The sequence below is a fragment of the Bombina bombina genome, chromosome 6 (assembly GCF_027579735.1).
Source record: "Bombina bombina isolate aBomBom1 chromosome 6, aBomBom1.pri, whole genome shotgun sequence".
Classification (NCBI taxonomy): Eukaryota; Metazoa; Chordata; class Amphibia; order Anura; family Bombinatoridae; genus Bombina; species Bombina bombina.
In genome coordinates this window covers 442,075,864-442,089,750 of record NC_069504.1, presented here as the reverse complement: position 1 = coordinate 442,089,750, position 13,887 = coordinate 442,075,864, and positions in this window count along the sequence as shown.

Sequence of the window (13,887 nt, the reverse complement as noted above, 5' to 3'; positions counted from 1 at the left end):
CCTGTGATAATCATAAGGCTTTTCTACATATTAATTAAGATAATAGATTATACGAAGCATGGGCAAACTTGAGTGGGTAAAGTGTTACATATTGTGCGATACTGGAAGAATATAAAAGGGGTAAGGGGGCACCAGTTGTCCAGTTCATATAGGTTCCATCTAACCTAGAATCAGCCTTAAAAAGGCTATTTTAAGTTTGATCTTATAAACACATCAATATTATGATTAATTCTCATTATAAAGGTATTGTAATGAATTTGTGCTGTTTAAAATTAGATTTAAGTAGATTATATATCAAGGGGGAGAGTCTTTGGATATGGGTAAGTAGCCTTTTTTATTAATGCATGTTGGATCTTTTAACAACTTATTATATACTCTTACTGATACAGACATTAAACTACCCAACTCTTTCCATACAACCCTCATTACCCTGGAAGAGAAAAGCAAAAACATATCTTGACTGCTAATGCCCTTCTGCTGCCTAGTTTACACAGTCCCATAACTTTGACTCATTTTACCTTGATCCTCTATTTGAAGTCACTGCTCATTGGTAAGAGGGAAGTTGAAATAAGGTAAGTATTTAACCCTAAAAAAAAAACAATTAAAGGAAACTAATGAATACTTATAAATTTCTTCAGTATTTTACATTTTCTTTAATTCTAGTTGGTGCATTCATTTGGATTTTCGCTTTTGTTTATGTGCATTTGTCCTATAAATGGACATGTCTGATATGTTTGCAATTGTGTGCATGCATACATGATATTTGGTGCCTCCTCGTATTTCTGTGTCACTGCATGGATGCAACTTTATAATTGTGTGAGTGTATCTGTGTGCAAGTGAGTTACCAAAGTAAATCGATACAACCCTTCAATTGAGTGCGTTTGCAAAGTAGGACATATATAAGTAACTGTGAATATCCAAGAGTGTGTATGCAAATAAGTGTGTGTTTATGCATGTTTTTGTGCATGCATGTACAGTGGGGCAAAAAAGTATTTAGTCAGCCACCAATTGTGCAAGTTCGTCCACTTAAGAAGATGAGAGAGGCCTGTAATTTTAATCATAGGTATACCTCAACTATGAGAGACAAAATGTGGAAACAAATCCAGATAATCACATTGTCTGATATGGAAAGAATTTATTTGCATATTATGGTGGAAAATAAGTATTTGGTCACCTACAAACAAGCAAGATTTCTGGCTCTCACAGACCTGTATCTTCTTCTTTAAGAGGCTCCTCTGTCCTCCACTCATTATCTGTATTAATGGCACCTGTTTGAACTTGTTATCAGTATAAAAGACACCTGCCCACAACCTCAAACAGTCACTCTCCAAACTCCCCTATGGTGAAGACCAAAGAGCTGTCGAAGGACACCAGAAACAAAATTGTAGACCTTCACCAGGCTGGGAAGACTGAATCTGCAATAGGCAAGCAGCTTGGTGTAAAGAAATCAACTGTGGGAGCAATAATTAGAAAATGGAAGACATACAAGGCCACTGATAATCTCCCTCGATCTGGGGCTCCACGCAAGATCTCACCCCGTGGGGTCAAAATGATCACAAGAACAGTGAGCAAACATCCCAGAACCACACGGGGGGACCTAGTGAATGACCTGCAGAGAGCTAGGACCAACATAACAAAGGCTACCATCAGTAACACGCTACGCCACCAGGGACTCAGATCCTGCAGTGCCAGACTTATACCCCTGCTTAAGCCAGTACATGTCCGGGTCAGTCTGAAGTATGCTAGAGAGCATTTGGATGATCCAGAAGCGGATTGGTAGAATGTCATATGGTCAGATGAAACCAAATTAGAACTGTTTGGTAGAAACACAACTCATCGTGTTTGGATGTGCAATATCCCTATCAAATTAATAGGCTTGTCCTTTATAGATAATATGGTATTTGTAGGTATTCCTAGATAACAACTCTCAAAAAGGTTAATGAGAGTGGTTTTATCAGGAATATCAGTTAGTAGTGTTTTATCTTAATTGGTAACCCACTGACAAAACAATGTGTTCAACAGGGAGCTAATTCAACTCTAAGCATGATTTTATAAGTTCCCTGGATTGTCTGCTTGTTTGTTACAGTTTACTGAAATATGTGGTTTAGATGTACAATGCTATTCCGTTTTTATCAGAGTCTTAGTTGTGAGAGACAAGGTAAGAAAACGGCAGATTTATAAAGCAGGCAGTTTCAGACAATAAGGAAGTAGATGCAACACATATAAAGTAGAAAATAAGCCCCAAAGTAACGGTCAACTAAAATAGTAGTGTTTTTGTTAGAGGGTGGTGAGAGATAAGCTCAGGAAGAGCGCAGCAACAATGAGAGACAAAAGAATTTCCCAAACTCTTGCAGTGATCAAGCAGTTTGTGTAGGAATAGGCCCCTCCTTAAATAGGGATTGGAATAAGGACTGGGAAGTGCCTCTTAAAGGGGTAGCAGTTATGACAGGAAGAGAGAGAATGCTGAGTTGCAACCAAAGAACACCATACCTACTGTGAAGCATGGGGGTTGCAACATCATGCTTTGGGGCTGTTTCTCTGCAAAGGGAACAGGACGACTGATCCGTGTACATAAAAGAATGAATGGGGCCATGTACCGTGAGATTTTGAGTGCAAACCCCCTTCCATCAGCAAGGGCATTGAAGATGAAACGTGGCTGGGTCTTTCAGCATGACAATGATCCCAAACACACCACCCGGGCAATGAAGGAGTGGCTTCGTAAGAAGCATTTCAAGGTCATGGAGTGGCCTAGCCAGTCTCCAGATCTCAACCCCATAGAAAACCTTTGGAGGGAGTTGAAAGTCTGTGTTGCCCAGTGACAGCCCCAAAACATCACTGCTCTAGAGGAGATCTGCATGCAGGAATGGGCCAACATACCAGCAACAGTGTGTGACAACCTTGTGAGACTTACAGAAAATGTTTGACCTCTGTCATTGCCAACAAAGGATATATAAAAAAGTATTGAGATGAACTTTTGATATTGACCAAATACTTATTTTCCACCATAATTTGCAAAAAATACTTTCCAAATCAGACAATGTGATTGTCTGGATTTGTTTCCACATTTTGTCTCTCATAGTTGAGTTATATCTATGATGAAAATTACAGGCCTCTCTCATCTTCTTAAGTGGGAGAACTTGCACAATTGGTGGCTGACTAAATACTTTTTTGCTCCACTGTATATGTGTGTAAATGAGTGTTGATGTGAGTGTGGTCTCTGCATGTTCATGTGAGTGTGTACTTATGCGTTAGTATGGATGTTTTTTGTTGTTATATATCACTTTTTATGTGCAAATTCTTCCAGGTAGGGGTATGAGAGAACAAAAGTTTTGGTGTCTCTATACCAGAATTATTCCTAAATATTTGACAGTTAAAATTATAATGTTTTCCTCACATTTTTACGTGAATTTTAAATTATTTTTAATAGGGTTTATATGGGGAAAGATGTTCCTTATATTATAGTGAATAAATTAAGAATATGTGGTATGAGTATTTGGCACTTCAAATAAAGCCTGGCATCTTTACTAGCTTCGCACATGCTAGTTTAAACATAGTTGGAGAATATATTGTACCTATTTTTATATGCATTTACTTGTTAAGTCCAGCTATGCTAAATGTACTTTCTCTTTTTATATGAGTCTATAAAAAGGTAGTTAAATAGGAGCCCCTACAGTTTAAAGGGACATTAAAGTCATTTTTTTCTCATTGTTGCATTTTAAAGAGGTCATTTCAAACTGTATTACATTTTTGTTGTTGTTTGAAAAACAGATGTTCCTGTGCTGGAAAAAATATGTTTTGATTTCACGCTGGTGGAGGTTTGTCCTTGTCAACTAAAAATGCTGTGGAAGTTGAATTTATCAGCTAGTGTATAACCTGTATCTAGTTATAAGGTTTGCAAAACCATTCACTTCCTGTTTCTTTCGCAATCAATATATTTTTCATGCAGCAAAATAACTATTTTTAAAATATTTAAATAGTGTTTTTTTCATATAACTAGATAATTTGTGATTTACCATTAAATGCATGATACAAGTTATTGGCACAGATTACAAGTGGCGTGCTATTTAACTTCAGGACTTTGGATATTGTGAACTCACTAACTTCTTCTCCTCATAGACTTTTATGTGGCGCTAACAAAACATTTTCTATTTATCAATTGTACACTAACCTGACACTGTGCTAAATCTACTGCGCTATAGCCAAAGGTGCATTTGTATGTTCTTAACTTAGAAGAAAATATATAACTGTAATATTTGTTTATAAAATAATATATATATATATATATATATATATATATATCTTTATTTTTATATATAAGGAGAGAGAGAGAGAGAGAGAGAGAGAGAGAGAGAGAGAGACTAATATATATATATCAATTTTGTCTAAGTCTGGTCTTTGTGAATCTGCCTCTCTGATAAGGGATATCCTATATAATAAAAGACAAGAGTTTGTCTGAAGCCGTCATGCGCAGTTCAGACAAACTCTTGCCGCGAGGACCCGGCAGCTCAGCTGTAACACAGAGGCGCGCGAGGACCCGGCAGCTCAGCTGTAACACAGAGGGCGCGCGAGGACCCGGCAGCTCAGCTGTAACACAGAGGCGCGCGAGGACCCGGCAGCTCAGCTGTAACACAGAGGCGCGCGAGGACCCGGCAGCTCAGCTGTAACACAGAGGCGCGCGAGGACCCACAGAGGCGCGCGAGGACCCGGCAGCTCAGCTGTAACACAGAGGCGCGCGAGGACCCGGCAGCTCAGCTGTAACACAGAGGCGCGCGAGGAGAGAGAGAGAGAGAGAGAGAGAGAGAGAGAGAGAGAGATTAAGAAATAGCATTTCTAAATTTGTATCTTTTACATTGTCAATGTATATAACTAAGTGGATATGTTATTATGTGGTCGACTAGGTAAACCCATTGTCTGTTAGATAAAACCATTGGAAACAGATATCCTATGCTGTAATATGTATAATATATGTATTGCCATGTGTATTGGCTATGAGCAGGGTTAATGCAACATGTTGCTATGGTAGCCGCTCTTTCATTGGTTTCCGCCTCCCTTCTGGGGCGTCACATCTGAGACATTGCCATGAAAACCAAAACCAAAACCAAAAACGTTATGCCATTTTTAATTTGAGTTAATAAAAGTTATATTTTTTATAAGTCCAGCGAGTGCCTATCTTTTTCTCTACTATATATATATATATATATATATATATATATATATATATATATATACTTTAGAGTCCTTTCCAGTTGTAGCGCTAAATTATTGCGCTCCCTCAAACAGGCAAAGTACAAGTGGCTGGTTATTGCTACCGCAAGCTTGTAGTAGCAATTAGCTCTCCGAAATTTAAAAGTGTCCCAAATGACCTCAAAATAGAGGGCATTGCAGTTTTTAAATAAAAAAAAATGTAGCATTTTTTTAATTAAAAACAACTGCACTAGGCAGTTTTGGAGGTCTAAAGTTGGTGGGATTGGGGTGTTAGAAAAAAAAGGCACTGAAATGTGCCTTTAGATTGCAGTCTATGGGAACTGTGTGTTCCCATAGACTGCAATGTAAATATATATGCATATGATTATATTCATATATATTTATGTGTTAATATGTGTATTTAAAGCTTTTTCATTTTATTTTATTGGCTGATTTGAATTTGAAGATTCAAATCAGCCAATAGGAATGCAAGGGTACCCCTATATAAAAGGGGTACCCTGCATTCACTATTCAGTGTGCGGCTGGAGACCGCATTAAGAGGACCTCCGTGTTGAGGGTCTCAAGAGGAGGGCCGACCTTGCTGCCACCAGGATGAAGTTAGAAGAAAGACTACCGCCAGGATGAAGATGGAGCGCGGCGATGAAAATGGATGAAGATGGAGCGCTGCCCATCATCATTGGTGATTACCAACTTTGGGATTGTTTTTTTTAGGGGGGGGGTTGATAGATTAGGTATCTAATTTTATTTGGGCAGCAAAAGAGCTGAATGCCTTTTTCTGAGCAATGGGTAAATTAGGATTTTTTAGTTAGGATTTTTTATTTTGGGGGGTTGAGGGGTTGTAATGTTAGAGGGGTTAGTGGGGTTTTTTCAACAAAAGAGCAGTTCGCTGTAGGGCAATGGCCTATAAAAGGCCCTTTTAAGGGCTATTGGTAGTTTATTTTGTTTTTTGTTTTTAAGGGGTATTAGAATAGGATTAAATATTTTATTTTTTGGATAATTACTTTTTTAACTTTTGTAAATGTAGACTATTATTTTCTGTAATGTTAGTTTTTTGTTTGTTTTTTTGTAATGTTAGGGTTTTTTATTTTCGGTAATGTTAAGTTTTTTTCTTTGGTAATGTTTTTTTTTTAATTTTTATTAAAGGGACACTGAACCCAATTTTTTTCTTTCATGATTCAGATAGAGCATGCAATTTTAAGCAACTTTCTAATTTACTCCTATTATCAATTTTCCTAATTCTCTTGCTATCTTTACTTGAAAAATAAGGCATCTAAGCTTTTTTTTGGGTTCAGAACTCTGGACAGCCCTTTTTTATATTGGTGGATGAATTTATCCACCAATCAGCAAGGACAACCTAGGTTGTTCACCAAAAATGGGCTGGCATCTAAACTTACATTCTTGCATTTCAAATAAAGATACCAAGAGAATGAGAAAAATGTGATAATAGGAGTAAATTAGAAAGTTGCTTGAAATGTCATGCTCTATCTGAATCACGAAAGAAAAAAATTGGGTTCAGTGTCCCTTTAATATTAGGTTTTTTTATTTTTTGTAATGTTAGGGATTTATTTTTAAAGGTAGTTAGGATTTTATGGGGTATTTTAATTTGGTTTAAGTTAGGGGGTGTTAAGTTAGGGGGTTTAGATGTTAGTTTATAACTTGGCTTTGTGGGTATGGGTGTTAGTTTTTTTTCTACTTTTGAAAGAAAGATTGAAGTCTATGGGAGAATATGTTAAAGTGAAAGTAAATCCTAGCATTTTACAAACGCTAGGATTTACTATTGAAACAAATAAAGGGGACTTTCATTCATGAAGTATAAAATACTTCATGTAGAAAGCTCCTTTATTTGTTTCAATCGATCGCCGTTTTTACCTTGTACAGTAGCCCTCGGCAAAAAGAAATTTGGCTAAGAGGTGACATTTTCACCTCTTAGCCAATAGCTGTGCGGTAAATCCGGCTTGGTGCCCATGGGAGCCGGATTTACCGCACAGCTATTGGCTAAGAGGTGAAAACGTCACCTCTTAGCCAAAACATTTTTTTGCCGTGGGCTCCTGTACAAGGTAAAAATGGCAATTGATTGAATCAAATAAAGGAACTTTCTACATGAAGTACCTTATACTTCATGAATGAAAGTCCGCTTTATTTGCTTCAATAGTAAATCCTAGCGTTTGTAAAAACACCTAACCCCCTCTCTAAACTAAACCCCTATCTAAACTAACCCCCAGAAGTTACAAAAAAATAAAAAATAAATATAAGTTACAATAAAATAAAAAAGATAAGTTGCAAAAAATAATAAACTACATTACCCAAAATAAAAAAAAACACTATTATACCTAACACTAAACTTACATGCCCGATAAATAAAATACCAACCCCAAAAAAAAAGCCCTAAACCCTAACTAAATTAAATCACCATAGCAATTAAAAGGGCATTTTGTAGAGCACTGCCCTTTACATTTAAAAAAAACTCCTCCACAATGCAAGTAACCCCCACCCCCCCAAAAAAAAATCTAACTGAAAAAACTATTTTAGAAAAGAAAAGTTAAAATAAAAAAGCCTATTCTTAAAAATAAAAAACCCACCCCAAAAAAAGCCCTAACTTACCCCAGAAGTGGTTCTCACCATTGGGAAATCCGACTCCTCTTGATCCAATGCTGGGCTCTCTTCATCATGGCTCTTGGTGCTGGGCGGCCATCTCCGGGGTGGCGAAGGCGGACTTCGTCGACCTCTTCTGCTGCCTCTGCTCCCCATTTTCTTTTCTTTCGGCAATCTTTTCTATGAGCTCTCCTTATGCAGTCACCACCTTATACTGAAATTCCGGAACATGGAACTCAAATATATAGGGGTATCACTTTTCATTTTAAATCAGTCAGTCTCTATTGGCTGATTTAAATCAGCCAATATCTAGAACGTTTTTAAATTGAAATTCTAATTATCCTCTTCTATTGGATGATTAGAATTTAAATTCAAAAACGTTCTTGCTATTGGCTGATTTAAATCAGTCAATACGAATTGACTGATTAAAAATCAGCCAATCAGAATTAAGTGGTTCCCCTATTTATTAGGGTTCCGCACTTATGGAATTTCAGTATGCAGTGGCGACCACATGAAGAGGAGGGCTCATAGAAGAGAGCTGAAGAAAAGAAGATGTGGAGCAAAGGCAGCAGAAGGGGCTTCCATAGTCCACCTCCATGAAGATGGGTTCCCGGCAGCAGGAGACAGGATGAAGAGAGCCCATCGTTGGATCAAGAGGATCTGGATTTCCCAACAGTAAGTACCACTTTTGGGTTATTTAGGGTTTTTTTAGGGTGTTTTTTTTTAAGAATAGACTTTTTTATTTTAACTTTTCTTTTTTAAATATATGTTTTTTTAAATAGATTTTGCTATTTTGGTGGGTGGACGGTTACTTGTACTTGAGGTTTTTTTTTTATTGATTTTTAAATGTAAAAGAGCTGATAACTTTAGGGCAATGCCCTACTAAAGGTCCTTTTATGGGCTATTGTAATTTATTTTAGTGAAAAAGGGGTAGTGTATAAGCGCTAAGGTAATCCCCAAGCTGTATCCAAACAGAGATCCTAACCAACCTCCAAAAAATATACACAAGTAGTAAGAAGTGAATACAGCGCCAACAAGAGGCCAAGGGATAAATATACTCACAGAGAGATAAAAGAAGATTATTTAATGAACCATGTTAAAAAGCATCAGTAATAAAAGAATATATATAAAATGTGTAAAAAGCACATATAAATAAAATTACAAATACAGGAATATCTTACAGAAGCGGCTCAAAGGGCCAAAGCTGATAATTACAATAAAAACAGAGGTAATAACAGGTGATCAGTGTGAGTGGTACACCAGAATAAGAGTGTATACTAATAAAACAGAATTAGCCTAAGTACAACTATAGCAAGTGCATCAAGCAAAAAACTAATAAACAATAGTACAAACAATAGTGTTCAAAAATAGTGTTTAAAAAATAGTGTTCCAAAAAATAGAAAAATGCACTGCAGTGCAAAAAAAAGGGGGGTAGCAAAATAATTGTATAGATACGATCAAATAGTGAGTGAGTGCAAATGGATATAATAATGCTAGCTACTTAATCCAGTGAGGTTAAGATATAATTAAATAAAATACACAATATGCAATAACATAAAAAATAAAATACACAATATGCAATAACATAAAAAATAAAATATAATCCAAAAAAGTGGTCAAAAAGTTGATCAACAAATGTTAGTGAAGAACAAAAATAAGTCAATCAAAACTAAAAAATGGAAAAAATGGGTGATGAAAAGCAAGGTGAAAGTGAGGAAATTGATTCATTCCAATGTTAGTTACTTTAACAGATCCAAATTCCTGAGTGTGGTAGCTGAAGTAGCTGATTGGATCCTAGCACCTGTCAGCTGCTCCTATGGTATCCTAAAAAGTATCCCTGTAAAAAAAAGAAATTCACAACATAGTGTATCCAATATGAGAATGAAGTAAAGATTAAAGTAATGCTTACCAATATGTCAACGCGTTTCTGCCCTCAAAAAAGGGCCTTTCTCAAGACTTTCTCAAGACTCTCAAGATATTTTTGTTCTTCACTAACATTTGTTGATCAACTTTTTGACCACTTTTTTGGATTATATTTTATTTTTTATGTTATTGCATATTGTGTATTTTATTTTTTATGTTATTGCATATTGTGTATTTTATTTAATTATATCTTAACCTCACTGGATTAAGTAGCTAGCATTATTATATCCATTTGCACTCACTCACTATTTGATCGTATCTATACAATTATTTTGCTACCCCCCTTTTTTTTTGCACTGCAGTGCATTTTTCTATTTTTTGGAACACTATTTTTGAAACACTATTTTTGAACACTATTGTTTGTATTATTGTTTATTAGTTTTTTGCTTGATGCACTTGCTATAGTTGTACTTAGGCTAATTCTGTTTTATTAGTATACACTCTTATTCTGGTGTACCACTCACACTAATCACCTGTTATTACCTCTGTTTTTATTGTAATTATCAGCTTTGGCCCTTTGAGCCGCTTCTGTAAGATATTCCTGTATTTGTAATTTTATTTATATGTGCTTTTTACATATTTTATATATATAATCTTTTATTACTGATGCTTTTTAACATGGTTCATTAAATAATCATCTTTTATCTCTCTGTGAGTATATTTATCCCTTGGCCTCTTGTTGGCGCTGTATTCACTTCTTACTACTTGTGTAATTTATTTTAGTGTTAGTTTTTTTGTTTTAGGTGATTTTTTTATTGTATACTGTTATTTATTATTTTTTGAAACTTAGATTTTTATTTTATTGTAACATATTTTTTATTTTTTGTATCTTAGGGGGGTTTAGTTTAGAGGGGGGTTAGGTGTTAGGTAGAGTAGGGTTAGATTGAGTTTGGGGTTGTGGGGATTTAGGTTTAATTATTTTTTTTGGGGGGGGTTAGTTTTTTGGGGGGGTTTAGTTTAGAGGGGTGTTAGGTGTTAGGTTAGTTTGCATTTGGGGTATGTGGGGGTAAAGGAGTTAATAGTTTAGTACTTGCTGTGGGCATGTGGCGGTATAGGGGTTAATAGTTTAGTACTTGCGGTGGGCATGTGGCAGTATAGGGCATAATGGTTTAGTACTTGCGGTGGGTATGTGGCGGTATAGGGCTTAATAGTTTAGTCTTTGCAGTGGGTATGTGGCGACATAGGGTTTTATAGTTAGAGACACAGGGATTAATAGCTAGTTTATTGCGGTGGGTATTTGGCAGCATAGGAGTTAATAGGATAGATACTTGTGGTGGGTATGTGGCAGGTTAGATCTTTATTAGTGTAGTGTTAGTTTGCAATCGTGGGCTACGTAAGTTTAAGGGGTATTAGGATTAGAGGTTAGCACGGCAGTTCTATTCTAGGGGTCCTTAACTATACATCGTCAATATTGGTGGCGAGGCAGGGTGTTATCTATAGCCAGCATTGCCAACCAATGGCATGTATAGTAAACGCCTCTCAGTGATGCTACTATGTCAGGAGATTGGAATATTTTGACATAGCGGCGGATCTCCTGGAATATTTTGCTGCCTCGTAGCACTTTCGATCATCGGGGACTGTGTCTTCTGACTCTTTTTTCTCTGTGACCTTTTCCCTGGCACTATTTGTGTCCCTTCCCCTCTGACTTCCTCTATTAATCCCCTTCTCACTATACCCCCCTCTATGGATTCCCACTCACTCACCTTGTCACAATATCTTCCCCTCTGAAAGCATCTCTCGCCACCTCTCTCACTGTCCCCATTCTTTGACTCTTCCTATAACTGTATCGCTCCCTTTTATTCCCTCTATCCCCATCTCCCCCTCTTGCCCCTCTGAATCACTAATTCTGTAAGAAAAAAGTGTAATGTGTTTAAACAATGTGAATGTGTATGTGTAATATGTATTATGTGTTATAGTGAGTGCTGTACATATATGAATAGTGTAGTGTGGGTAAAAAAAATGAGCGTTAGCACCCTCTCAAAAAACACACACTTTTTTCAGTTTGCTGGCCTGCCTGAATCAGCCTACAAGATCAACTGTGCAGCTAAAATTCTAGACCTGTGCAGAATCATATAGGCCCAGATTACAAGTTGCACTGTAAATCCGTTGCGAACACACCACACGCTATGTGGCCATAACTCTAGTTCCATTGCGGCGCCATTATAAGTGTCAATCAAACTTTCTTTTTGCGTGCATTATACTGCGGTAACCCGCATACTGTACACAAACCAAATTCCGACCTGGAGTGCTCGTGCATGTATTCCCCCCATAGAGATCAATGGAGATAAAATTTTGGAAAAAAATCTCCATCCCATTTTTGCATTCCCCATTAAAGTCTATGGAGAAAAGAAAGTTATTAAAAAACCTAACACCCTAACATAAACCCTTGTCTAATAACCCCTAAACCGCTGTCCCCCCACATCGCCAACACTAAATAAAGCTAATAACCCCTAAACCACCATCCCCTCACATTGTCAACACTAAATAAAGCTATGCAAAACAGAAAGAGAAGCAGTCTGCCAGGAACGAATTTTCCTCTGTGAAAATTGTGCTTTTCACAGAGGAAAACTTTCCTGTAGTATATCAGTCTGATCCCACCGACAAGGTCAGTCCAGCCCCGAAATACCAGGCAATTCTCCTCTGAACAAGGAAAAGGCAACCCCAGACGATCAAATTATGACACTTGGGGAAGTCTCCCTAAGTGTGATGCGGGAATACAGATGTGGACCCGTTGCTCAGTGTGCCTAGTGGGATATGGCTGCACCCTACTGATGAGGCCCACAATAGGCCAAAATGTACATCTGGGGTTTTGATATTTCTCTCGTTCAGAGAGGGATTGCCTGGTATTTCGGGGCTGGACTGTACTTCTCTCTTTTTATTTATGCAAATTATGACACTTGGGGAAGTCTCCCTAAGTGTGATGTGGGAATCCAGACATGGACCCGTTGCTCAGTGTGCCTAGAGGGATATGGCTGCACCTCACTGACGAGGACCACAATAGGCCGAAACGTACGTTTGGGGTTTTGCTGTTTCTCTCGTTCAGAGAGGTATTACCTGGTATTTCGGGGCTGGACTGTACTGTGAAGTCAGGATCAGACTGATATGCTTCAGGAAAGTTCTTCTCTGTGAAAGGCACATGTTGAGCAAAAAGAGGCTGCTTCTTGGGTGGTAACTAGCCATAGAACAAGCTATTATGCTATTGTTCGTTCCCAGGTTGAGCGCTTCTCTCTTTTTATTTAACTAAATAAAGCCAATAACCCCTAAACCGCTGTCCCCCACATCGCCAACACTAAATAAACCTATTAACTCCGAAACTGCCATCACCCACATCGCAAATACCTAAATTAAACTATCAACCCCTAAACCTAACACCCCCTAACTTTAAGAAAATTAAAATATACCTAAATTGAAGTTACAATATACTAACTTCCTTAAAATAAATAAAAACTTACCTGTGAAACAAAATTAAAACCTAAGCTTACACTAAAAAAAAAAATAACATTACTTTAAAAAAATAAAATAATAATAATAATAATACAAAAAAGCTACATTACCTAAAAAAAACTAACATTACTAAAAATAATAAAACCTAACATTACCAAATAAAAAAATAAAAACACCATTACAAAAAATAATAAACACTAAAATTACAAAAAAGAAAAAAAGCTACCAATACAAAAAATAACAAACAAAATTATCCAAAATAATAAAAATTATTTCTATTCTAATATACCCCCAAATAAAAACCCCTAATCTAAAAATAAACTACCAATATCCCTTAAAATGGCCTTTTGCAGGGCATTGCCCTCAAGCTATCAGCTCTTTAACCTTAAAAAAACACCAATTACCCCCTGTCAAATGTGTAAAGTATCTTGAGATTATTATACCTCTGTTTTTTAGGAATCACAACTTTAACCAAATGTATAGGAATGTTACACAGAGTATTACACAGGAGGCCGAGAAGAGTGTAAGCTCTGTGTATTAATGTAGCCCCTTTTAGCTTGTACTCAGAACTCTCAAGAGTACAAGCAGCAAGTGAGGGCGCAACAGTAATATAAGCATATAACAAATTGAGATAACAATTTTAATAATCTGAAGCAGATCTTATTTAGGCTGAAGCAATTAGGCTGGAAACAGTTGCGGTATTAAGTAATTGTAAATAGACAG